The sequence below is a fragment of the Podarcis vaucheri genome (genome assembly GCF_965113315.1).
Source record: "Podarcis vaucheri genome assembly, chromosome: 16".
In the NCBI taxonomy this organism is placed as follows: domain Eukaryota; kingdom Metazoa; phylum Chordata; class Lepidosauria; order Squamata; family Lacertidae; genus Podarcis; species Podarcis vaucheri.
In genome coordinates, this window is record NC_138754.1 from 39455457 (window position 1) to 39468020 (window position 12564).

General features: G+C 43.8%; 1 long non-coding RNA gene across 1 annotated transcript in view; it reads right to left on the bottom strand.

Moving 5' to 3' along the window:
* Positions 1 to 12564, bottom strand: part of LOC309521577 — a 210323-nt gene that overhangs the window by 176993 nt on the left and 20766 nt on the right. The window lies entirely within an intron of this gene.

Genomic DNA, 12564 nt, shown 5'->3' on the forward strand with positions numbered 1-12564 from the left:
ATTGTGGGGAGCACGGCCAATGTTGTAGTTGTACATGGTGAAATTCATACAATTATGGGAATGAGAACACTACCCAGGCTTGCAGAAATGAATGATGTGCCAATACAAGGAAATAGAAAAATCTGGATTATGATAGCCCAGATGGATTTCACCTCATTTCCCTTTCAAAGAGGTTGGGACATCACATTCCTCCATGGGGCTCTGTCCTTTGCAGTTCACTCGAAGGATCTTCCAGGATTCCAGAAATTTATTCAGATGAGAAAGCCTCCCTTGGAAAAAGAAGATGGCTTTCTCAGGGTCTTCTGGGAAGAGGCATTTAATTGTGGTTTTCCCGACTCTTCTTCGGAGAAGAAAGATGACAAATTCTGCACTGGGGAGGAGAATATTGAGAGCCTTCCTGGGTCCATTTTTGAAACGAGCATGACAGCCCACAGCTACAGCATCTACAATGCAATCTATATTTTGGCACATGCTTTGCACACCATGCAGTCCACCAAATTAAATTGCAGAGCAATGGCAGGTGGAGCAAGATGGAAACTTACAGATCAACAGCCCTGGCAGGTAATGTTGTCTTCCAGTTAATACAGATGTCTGTAATCAACTTTGGAGCTCAGTTAAAAGGGGGACTTTTCTTGAATACCTCTTCAGTAGGGTAAACCCATTCCCCTTTCCTCTCTGGGAGGAAGTGGCTATCCTCTTAATGGTTAGGATAACATAATGGATTAAATTCTGACATCACTTTATAGTGGGTTCAGTTGTCCTTGGAATAGCAAAATATGGCTATGGATGGCTAGGTACACAATATCATGCTATCACTATTTGTACAAAGGCAGCCCTGTATCCCTGGAAAGTGATGAGCAGCTTATCTACAAAGCTTATCCACCTATCTGAAGGAACGTCCTGTCTAATATTTTTGTGAAGGTCTATGAAATTTAGGCTAAGACTAACTGTAATTCTCAAAAGAACCACATCTTACCTTCACAATGAACATTACTACAGGTCTTTTTCCAGCCGGAACTCCCTGGAACTCAGTTCTCTCTCCTCTCAGGGGGGCACCATTGCCATTCCAAGGGAACAAGGGAGGTGTTTGTGGTGAGTTACAGCACCTCTTTTTCTAGAAAGCAGCACTGCTCATTAATTCCTTTTTCCTTTTTAGCTCCATCCATTTTTGAAGAAGAGACTCATTAAGAACAGAGAAAGAAAAACACTAACTTTAAAAGAAACACAACTTTTAAATGGACCACAAACTATAGGTCATAAATGTTAAAGATAACCACTCTATTTGTACGAATATTACTAATATTTAATTATTTTTGGCATCTTCATTAATTGCCTTTTTCCTCTTCAAACTTAGCTCCACCACTTTCTGGGAAGTGTTTCATTTAATAATAGTGTTGGGGAAGAAGTTTTCTTTGACCAAAATGGGGAATTAGTAGCTGGATTTGATATAATAAATTGGGTCACATTCCCAAATCAGTCATTTCAGAGAGTCAAAGTTGGAACAATGGACCCACAAACTCCCCCAGAGAAGAGGTTAATCATTCATGTTGATGGTATCATGTGGCCCAACTGGTTCAACCAGGTAAGAAGTTGTTCTGGATTTCCTCTAATCTTTTGCTCAGTGTCCCAAAACTGCCTCATTGCAACATATTGAATCATCAGTTATCAGAATCAGACTTGATCTGTGAAGGAAATATCAGGCTGCAGCACTGATTAAAGGAAAGCTATCTTATTTCTAACTCTATCTAACACATGAAATACTTGAACTTGCAAGGGGTTTGCTGAATGTCAAATGTTGCTGTATGTTAGCCATATTTCAAAGTCAGTAGAATGGTCCAAGAAGGTAAGAAAAGAGATCACCGCGCCTCTCTAAAAAAGATACAAGTATACAAAAAGAAAGCAAATGCACTGATTGTTGCCAGAGAAACCATTGGAAGCATAGCTTGCAAGTTCCAAGTAAAAGGAACAGGGGTTAGACACTGGACAGGGCAGAATTTCAATAATTTCTATTGCAACTGTAAGTCAAAAACACTTGAGCAATTTCTATATTCAGGAGATACTGACCCAATAAGCTTTCACCTGAACATTTTCTAATTTGATAAGATATTGCCTTGCTAATCTCTGAAGAAGTTCAAATACTTACTAATATGGTGTTCATAAAGGCAAAGGCACTGGAGTAATGGTAGACGTTTCCATGCTACCATTAGTGCTGGATTTAAGATCATCTTTAGATAAAACAAAAAACCTATAGCAATCTATAGCTTAACTGTCATTTTTACTATTTGAAGATAAGTCCCAAACGATTTCCTTCTTTCATTTATGAACAGGCACAACCCACTTCTCTGTGTAATGAGAATTGTCATGTAGGTTATAGAAAGAACAAGAAGGAAGGAAAGCCATTCTGCTGCTATGATTGCCTTCCGTGTCCAGAAGGGAAGATCTCAAACAAGGAGGGTAAGGAATGCATCACACGCTTTAATTTTACCTGTGCATCAGAAGCTCCTTTCTCTAGTGGGAAAACAGTATGGAAGTAGCAGATATATATTCTGGCATCTCTTAGGTGCATTGTGACAATTTGGGGACTGAAGACCTTTTTTAATAATAAGATTTGTTTCTTCCATTTTCATTTTCAGACCTGGACGACTGTTCAGAATGCCCTGGAGATCAATATGCAAACAATGAACAGAATGGCTGCCTCACCAAAGATAAAACTTTCTTGTCTTTTGGAGAACCGTTGGGGATCAGTTTGGCCACATTTGCCCTCTTCTTTTCCTGCATCACAGCTTTGGTGCTTCAAATATTCACAAAGCACAGAGATACTCCCATAGTTAAAGCCAACAACCGCAACCTAACTTATATTCTCCTCCTTTTCCTCCTGCTCTCCTTCCTTTGTGCTCTGCTCTTCATTGGCCAGCCTGGGGAAGTCACCTGCCTCCTTCGACAAACTGCTTTTGGCTTGATCTTCTCAGTGGCAATTTCTTGCATCTTGGCCAAAACTGCCATTGTGGTTCTAGCTTTCATGGCCACCAAACCAGGGTCCCGAATGAGAAAGTGGGTAGGGAAGCCACTGGGCACCCTAATTGTTTTTTCCTGCTCCCTTATGCAAGTGACAATTTCTACTGTGTGGCTGGCAACCTCTCCCCCATTCCCAGACGTTGACATGGACTCAATGACTGAAGAAATAATACTAGAATGTAATGAAGGTTCCACCGTCATGTTTTATTGTGTCCTGGGATTCATGGGTTGGCTGGCCATTGTGAGCTTCACGGTGGCTTTCCTAGCTAGAAAGTTGCCTGACAGTTTCAATGAAGCCAAATTCATCACCTTCAGCATGCTGGTCTTTTGCAGTGTGTGGCTCTCCTTTGTTCCAACCTACTTGAGCACCAAGGGCAAATACATGGTGGCTGTGGAGATCTTCTCCATCTTGGCCTCCAGTTGTGGGTTACTGGGCTGCATCTTTATCCCCAAATGCTATGTTATTTTACTGAGGCCTGAGCTGAACAGCAGGGAGCAGCTAATAAGAAGACAGTTTTAAATAATCCAGAAGTCTGAATCATGCTCGTAATTCTAGGTGTCTGTTATTGCTGTTTTATTTACGTGTATGTAATTAGAAATATGGGATACTCATGTCCCTAGAAATTAAAGAATCAACAAGTAAACAAATAATTGAAGAATTAACAAGTAAACAATAAAAAAGATTTGGAGCAACCCCAAGGATCTCCTTTGGGAGAAATTGTGAGGACACAATTATGGCAGTGGTGAATTGATTACTGATGCTGTGGCAATGCTTTTGAGCAGAACAGGACTGGCCAGTCAGCTTCACGGTAGCTTTCCTAGCTAGAAAGTTTCAATGAAGCCAAATTCATCACCTTCAGCATGTTGGTCTTTTGCAGTGTGTGGCTCTCCTTTGTTCCAACCTACTTGAGCACCAAGGTCAAATACATGGCGGCTCTGGAGATCTTTTCCATCTTGGCCTCCAGTTTTGGGTTACTGGGTTGCATCTTTACCCCCAAATGCTATGTCATTTTACCGAGGCCTGAGCTGAACAGCAGGGAGCAGCTAATAAGAAGACAGTTTTAAATAATCCAGAAGTCTGAATCATGTTTGATTACTGATTCTGTGGCAATGCTTTTGAGTACAACTGGCCAGGACATGACCCTGTCTGCAACAAAAGGTGTTCGGTCAGTCAGCCAGCTACTAATCTACCTAACAGTTCCCTCATTCAGCCCACATTTCCCCAGTTTCTTCACAAGCTTTACTGAAATCAAGGAACACTATTGCCACAGCAGAACACTAACCATTTCTGGCTTTTGTAAGGAAATGTAACACTCTGTATTACACCTGCAACTGGAATCTGTATTATTTTAACTATTTCCTCTCCCTCCCCTTAATGGGTGTACAAGGTAGCATCTTTGGGGTCTAAAATGCTGAAAATCATGTCTTCATTGGTGACATATGTACAGCTAGGGGAAATGTGATTGAGGAAGAGTTTTGGGAAAATAGGAAGTTCCCTTCAGGGCACCAGTTTGCAGCTGGACTGCTTGCTTGCCTGGGGCACTCACAATTACAAGAGAACTACTCAATAACAAATATGCATCATTATTTTGATTTTACTAGAAGTCACAGAGCTCAATGCTCTAAGGCAATAACTTTTGAACTAGTAATTATCTCAAATTGCTGGGATTTATCATCCATCTTGCCAAACACTCTGTACATTTTATCAGGCCATGGACACAATCAATGTCAGATTGTGAAAGTGTATATAAAATAAATCCTGTGTCATTCAGAGCCCACATGAGAAATTTTGAAGATGCAGGTTTTCATTAATCAGATCATTGGCATTTTCCCTTTATCAAAATAATCCAGAATCATTCAATGAGAGTCATTCAATGAGATGGTTGGAACATTTCATCTGCAGATTCTTCTCTTCCTGTGGCTTCAGTTGCCTCCAACTGAGAGCAAGGAACACTCTGCTAGATGCATCATGATGGAGCCGTTCCAGCTTCCACACCAGAATTATCAGAGAGGGGACCTAATTATTGGAGGAATTGTTACCTATTTCGGCTTTTTATTTGAAGAAATGGATTTCCAAGAGCACCCAAACACAAAGCTTATAGATGAACTTCTGTAAGGAAAAAACTCTATCCTTCATAGTGTTCCCTTGGTGAGCTCATGTATGCTACAATTACACCAAACATACAGTGGTACCCTCAGAACACGTTTCTTGTGGAGCTTCCTATGTTACCTTCTTTTTTAACTCCCTGTATTTCAAATTCTGGGGACGCAGGTGGCGCTGTGGGTTAAACCACAGAGCCTAGGACTTGCCAGTCAGAAGGTCGGCACTTCGAATCCCCATGATGGGGTGAGCTCCCGTTGCTCGGTCCCTGCTCCTGCCAACCTAGCAGTTCAAAAGCACCTCAAAGTGCAAGTAGATAAATAGGTACCACTCCGGTGGGAAGGTAAATGGCGTTTCCGTGCGCTGCTCTGGATCACCAGAAGCGGCTTAGTCATGCTGGCCACGTGACCCGGAAGCTGAGGTGAGCTCCCGTTGCTCGGTCCCTGCTCCTGCCAACCTAGCAGTTCGAAAGCACTCAAAGTGCAAGTAGATAAATAGGTACCACTCCTATTTCACCAGAAGCGGCTTAGTCATGCTGGCCACATGACCCGGAAGCTGTACGCCGGCTCCCTTGGCCAATAAAGCGAGATGAGCGCCGCAACCTCAGAGTCGGCCATGGCTGGACCTAATGGTCAGGGGTCCCTTTACCTTTACCTATTTCCAATTCTGTTGTCTTACCTGTCCTCTCTCTATCCTCCATCTTTATGCAAATGAAAAATTCAATATTCCACACCTTTCTGGAATAACGTTAATCAGCCAACTGATTTCTTTTTGGTTAAAACTGTGTTGTTCACAAGGCACAAGAGAGCCACATTTTCTCCTCTTTTTATGGCTAGGTGCTGCCCCTTGCCTTGTGTAATGATCACTGCCAGCCAGGCTACAGCAGAAAAAAGAAGGAAGGGTTGCCATTTTGTTTCTATGATTGTGCGTCATGTCCAAATGGGATGATTTCGAATCAAACGGGTAGGAGACATCACCTGCTATTTTGTATAATGCTTCCTGATGTCTATTTCAACTGTTTCCCTCTATTAGTAGTTCAGTGCTCCTGAACAGAAGAGCAGCTGAACTGATATCAGGAAGAAACAAGAGACAGTTGGGGAAACTAAATCCAGAACTTTTACAAAGGAGATCTCTGGAAATAGGTGTGGAATATGTCTGTTGTTCTCTGCTTGCTTCCCATATACTACATTGTTAGGAGTGGATAGTTTTAGTTGCGTGGCAAGTCCCCTCCCCCATGTGAAATGAAGACACTGGACACAGTAATTAAGGTTAATGGGCATAAAAGGCCACAACTTTATTAATTACAGAATTGGAAGGTATTGGCCTTAGGCATTGGCTCCTATCGACTACCCGGCATGGGGACCGGGAAGGGTTGTCCACAAGCTGTGGGATTCCTGTTGAAGTACGCCAACTAGGATCCCAATGGGTGTCACCACTCTGGGGCGTGCCGGAGGCCCTTACCTCCCTAGGTTTCGGACAAGGCAACGCTCCCCGGAGTCCTCTACCGGACTACCCTTTTCTTTTGGGGAAGGTGATGGTGTTTCCTTCCCCCCTTTATTTGCCCACCAATTGACCCCTGCCAATGCCTAAACCGCCAACACCGAATAAGTTGTGACGTTTGATACGAGGTAGGCGAAAAAACCAAAAGGCTCGAAGAGTGCCAACTTGGAAAAATTCCTACCAGGCCCCTTGCGGCGACCAACCGAAGTCCATAGCAAGGTCAAAGCTACCTAAAACCTAAGGGGTGGGTGGGATGGGAAAAAACCGCTCAGCTGGAAAGGGGCAAAGAGGGCGGTCCCGGGGTGTGCCTAGCCTTAAATAGGCTAGGCCACGCCTTCCCGGTCCGCCGATTGGTGGGCCGGGTCGCCGACACGCCTGGTGATTCCCTAATCTCGCGGGGGCAAAGGCCAGCCCCCGCGTGGGATGTGGGAGGGATTTCTGCCCGCAACCCCCTCTCCTCCCAGGTTGGAAATGGCTTTGTGTGAGCCAGAAAAAAGCATGAAATGATCTCCTTACCCAGAACTGTCCTCAGCCCAGCCTCTGAGCCCAAAGTGGCTGTTCTCAAGAAGCCTCCATCACCATGAAGATCTCTCTGGGTGTGACCAACTTTAGCTAAGGGCACAACCAAAGGCCATGTTTCTGATCATTAACTGCAGATGTAAGACAGAGTAGAACCTATTGCGGTTTATGCACAATGACAGGAGATTGTACAAACAGTTTTCAATATTCACTTATCTCTGACACTTATTCCAACTAATTAATGTCTTATTTGTTGGAACTCTTATATCACTTATTTCAATTTTATTTTTTTCAGATAAGGATTATTGTTTCCAATGCCAAGATGATCAATTTCCAAACAAGGACCGAGATCAATGCAACCTCAAACGCCAACATTTTCTTTCCTATGCAGAACCTTTAGGGTTCGTTTTAGCTTCCTTAGCCCTGGTCTTTTCTCTGGTCATAGCTTTGATACTTGGCGTCTTCTCTAGGAATGGGGACACTCCCATTGTCAAAGCCAACAACCGGGACCTCACCTACACTCTGCTCATTTCCCTCTTGCTCTGCTTCCTCTGCTCCTTGCTCTTCATTGGCCAGCCTCACCCAGTGAGCTGCTCTTTACGACAAGCTGCTTTTGGCATCATCTTCTCCATTGCTGTGTCTTGTGTCTTGGCCAAAACCATCACGGTGGTTCTGGCTTTCATGGTCACCAAACCAGGATCCAGGATGAGGAAATGAGTGGGGAAATCTCTCACAAACTCGGTGCTTCTTGCTTGCTGCTCCGTTCAAACCAGCATTTGTGCTGCTTGGCTCTGTACGGCTCCTCCATTCCCAGATGTGGACATGAACTCTCTGGTGGAGGAAATCATTGTGGAATGCAACGAAGGTTCTGTCGCGATGTTTTATTCTGTCCTGGGTTATCTGGGATTCCTGGCCATGGTCAGCTTCACTATGGCTTTCCTGGCCAAGAGGTTGCCGGACAGTTTCAAGGAAGCCAAGTTCATCACCTTCAGCATGTTGGTGTTCTGCAGCGTTTGGCTGTCCTTTGTTCCCTCTTATCTGAGCACCAAAGGAAAGCAGATGGTGGCTGTGGAGGTCTTTTGCATCTTGGCCTCCAGCGCAGGTTTGCTGGGTTGTATCTTTCCCCCCAAATTGTACATAATTCTTCTCAGGCCTGACTTGAACAGCAAAGACCACTTAATTCTGAGGAGCAAATAGGAATCAACTTTCATTAATGTTTTTAATTATTGCATTGTTTGCTGGCATTAATTGAATGGAAAGCAGAAAAAGTACCGCATTTTTTGCACTATAACACTCACTTTTTTCCTCCTAGAAAGTAAGGGGAAATGTCTGTGCGTGTTATGGAGGAAATGCCTATGGGTGGCATGCCTATGGATTTTCCTCCTCTAAAAACTATGTGTGTGTTATAGAGTGAAAAATACGGTGATTCCTTGTCTTTCTCAACTCTTAGCCTCCAACCTACATCTGTAGCAAATAAAGCTGAGACCAATTTTAACCCCATAAAGCTGTTCTGTCAATTTGTTATCCTGTCAATACACTAACCTCTGCCAAGGCTATACTTTATATATTTAGGTAAAAGCTATATTGTATTTATTTATATGTAATCAAGAAAAGCTGCTGATCTCAGAATGTAGCTACAAAAGCCTGTATAACATGGCAGAACATCATGGACAATTAAGAGGTTGCATTTTTAATCCTTTCCGTCATCATCCACCTGTGGATACACATGTCTGTACACATCCACCTGGCTTCACAATGTGGAGTTGCCACATTTCCAAGTGGGGTTTCAAAACAATTGAATGACGTATGTTATCCACTGGTCCTCATCTGCCTACAAATGAGACCCAGATTCTTTGAATTTATCTTCTCCATGTAGGGTGGATGCAGAGTGGCTGGACTGAAGAACATTTCAGCTGTCAGGAGAACCTACAAAACCCCACGCAAAGTGTTTTACAAGTGCTGATGATGTTCTGATAGTTCAGGCTTGCAATTTGTGTTCATGAAGCTATGGAAACCCCAAGAAGCAGCTCTTGGGTTCCTTGCATAGCTCCACGTGCAGCACTGTGAGGCCCAAAGATCAGCTGATTGCAGAGGCTTGCAGAGCATCATGTTTGCTGAGTTTCATTTTTTTATTATAAATGTTTATTGGATTTCTCACAAATTATAAAAACACACACAATACACAATACAAACATACACACACAAAAACAAACATGTATAATTTCGAATCCTTTTTTTCTTAAAACTTACTTCACCGACTTCCTCGTACCTCCCCTTTCTGCATCCCAATTCCCAAATTTATTTCAGCAAATCCTCTTTTACTTAATCTTTTACAGCTGTAATCCCCTATTTTTTGTAAGCGCAACATTTTAGCACTCATTAATTTTACAATATTTTTACAAACTCCAGCCGGCTCCCTATCTCCGCGGAAATCCGACATCATTGGATATGACCAGACTCAACCCTCACTCACAAATCAAGCAAAAGCAGTTCTTTCCTTGAAAGACGCACCCAACCCATCCCAGAGCCTTAAAATTGTCTCCTGGAATGTTAATGGCTGGGCGACAAAGCAGATGGATTCTGAAGCAATGAATTTCATCTCTTCTTTCGACATTGTGTGCCTCCAAGAGACCTGGTCCCAACAAAGTATCGCTCTCCCAAATTATTGCTCCTTTAGCTCCTGTGCTCGCAAACTTACCAACAGGGGTCGCCCCCAAGTTGGCCTCGCCTGTCTTATTTCAACCAGCTTATCTCTCACTATCTGCGAGGAAATTAAATCTTCCCCTTACTTTCTCACTATAAAGATCCATCTCCCAAAGACCAAAAGCCCTTGGTTGTTAACTACAGTATACCTGCCCCCAGTAATTAACGATTCCGACCGCAATGAAAGGTGGTCTGAATTTTCGTCTTGGCTCCATGATCTTCAAGCAATTAACCCAGGACTTCCCCAAATCCTCTTAGGCGACTTCAATGCAAGAATAGGTCCTAACGACGATGATATAGTATCTTCCGCAGCACTCCTGGACAACCCCCTGCAGCCCCCCTGGGGAAACAGATGCTCTCTTGATCCTATAACAAATGCGTCGGGGAGACTGATGGCCCAATTGGCCATGGAAAACGATCTCTGCATCGTGAATGGCAACATTACTCCCTTGTCCTCGCAGCAATTAATGTGTATCACTTCCCGGGGAACCAGTGTTGTTGACTACATTTTACTGACGCTGGAGCTATTCTCAATTTCTACAAAAATGGAAGTGGCTGAATATTTTGGTGGTGACCACCTTCCATTGACTCTATTGTTAAACCTAACGGAGCCACCTTCAGTCCCCTCAAACTATAGTACCACGGTACAAAGCCACCCTGTATACAAAACAAAGAAATGGACAAGCCTCAGCTCCTCTCTTGCCCTGGACATACAAAAATCATTCGATATGTCTGCAGCTCCCTTTGATTCAATCCTGCCCGCTGATCAATACCGGAAATTACTTTCTCAACAATTTACACAACCACCACCTCGCCTACTCACCAACGCCGTTTCTCTGAATCGCCTTGGTTTGACAAGGAATGTAAAGCCCTAAGAAGGCGAATTAGGAAAATGGTCAGAATCATCAAATCTTCCAACGACCCCCAAACTCGTGCAAAGCTCATAGATATTAAAAGGACATACAGAAACATGATTCATCGCAAGAAACAGCAGCACATCCTTGAGGCTTGGTCCACTCTTCGTTCGGCTGTAGAGAGGCATGACTCCCGCTCCTTCTGGCGCTTAGTTAGACCTTCGGCACCATTCAATCCAGCTACCCAGATTTCTGCTGATGAATGGATTGCCTATTATTCAACCAGTTTCGCTTCTTCAAATCTTCTTACAGATCTCCCTCAGTCCCCGTCGGACCTCTGTTCCTGCTCTCTTAGTCCCACTTCCTCAATAAACTTTACCTCAACTCGCATTTTCAGCATCATAATGTCAATGCGAAGGAATAAGGCCCCCGGCCCAGACATGGTCCCGTTGGACCTTTTCCTGACTGATCCTCTTTGGTGGAGCGAACACCTGACTCCTGTATTCACTGCCATCTCCTCCGCCCTAGACATCCCCGACTCCTGGAGAGAAGCTATAATAGTTCCGATCTTCAAAGGCGGCCAGCCAAACATCCCTAGGAACTATCGCCCCATCAGTTTATTATCCATCCCGGGGAAAATATTTGCCGCCGTTCTATTGGAGGAACTTCTCTCATGGGTCCAGGTGAGGAACATTCTACCGCTGGAACAGATTGGCTTCCGAAAGTCAGCGTCAACCATGGACCACTGTCTAACTCTCTATCACCTTGCCAGTAAATACACTGCTCCAAGGCAAGGCCACCTATTTGCCGCTTTCATGGACCTGGAGGCCGCCTTTGATTCCATTCCTAGGCAGAGATTATGGTCCAAACTTGCCCATCTGGGAATTGATCCGCACCTCCTCTCCCTAATTATTTCCCTTTATTCAAACACCACAGCCCGCGTCCGAAGTGGTCCCAACGGCTCCCTCACTACTCCATTTCCAACGGCCAAGGGCGTCCGACAAGGTTGCCTCCTGGCCCCTTTATTGTTTAATCTCTATCTTCACGATGCAATTTCCACTTTGAAGTTAGCATCTAAGTATCCTCCTCACTTAGCAGGTTACCCCGTTGCTTCCCTTTTCTATGCTGACGATGCCGTCATCTTATCCAGAACAGCTGCGGACCTAGCAAATGCAGTTAATGCATTTATCGCCTATTGTAAGGCGGAAGCTCTTAACATTAATTATAAAAAATCGAAAGTCCTCCACTTCACTCGTTCCCGCAAACTCAAGTTGGAGCCGCTTAAGATCACAGGTGGCTACTTAGAAAAGGTAAAAGCCTTTAAATATCTAGGCATAATATTCACTTATAATCTAACCTGGACCACCCATCTACAATCTGCATTTCTCGCTGCAACCACGACCTCTGACGCCATTGTCCAATTTTACCACCAGAAGGGCGGCAAACATCTTCCAGCAGCAATTCAAATATTTAATGCCAAAGTTGTCCCTAAATTATTATATGGATGCGAAGTATGGACTACAGCAATATCAGGTAACTTGGATCGCCCACTTCATATGTTCCTGAGATCTCTTTCTGGCGTCCCGAGATGTGTCTCAGGTGCAGCCCTACGACTCGAGTTCGCCCAGCCCTCAATTGTTAAACGAGCATGGAGTCGAGCCATTTCCTACAGCTTCCACCTATTAGCATCAGATGCTCGAATTAGATGTGGTTTTTCCAATCTGATCCTAAGAGACATTCATAATTCCCCTTGGAAAACTACAATTAACCTCAAATTCCGCTCTCTTCTCAATTTGAATTGTAAAACTGTTCTTAACTTAGAGTGTATCAGCCCGGCGGCCCTACCTCTAATCAAAAAGAAATTACAGCAAC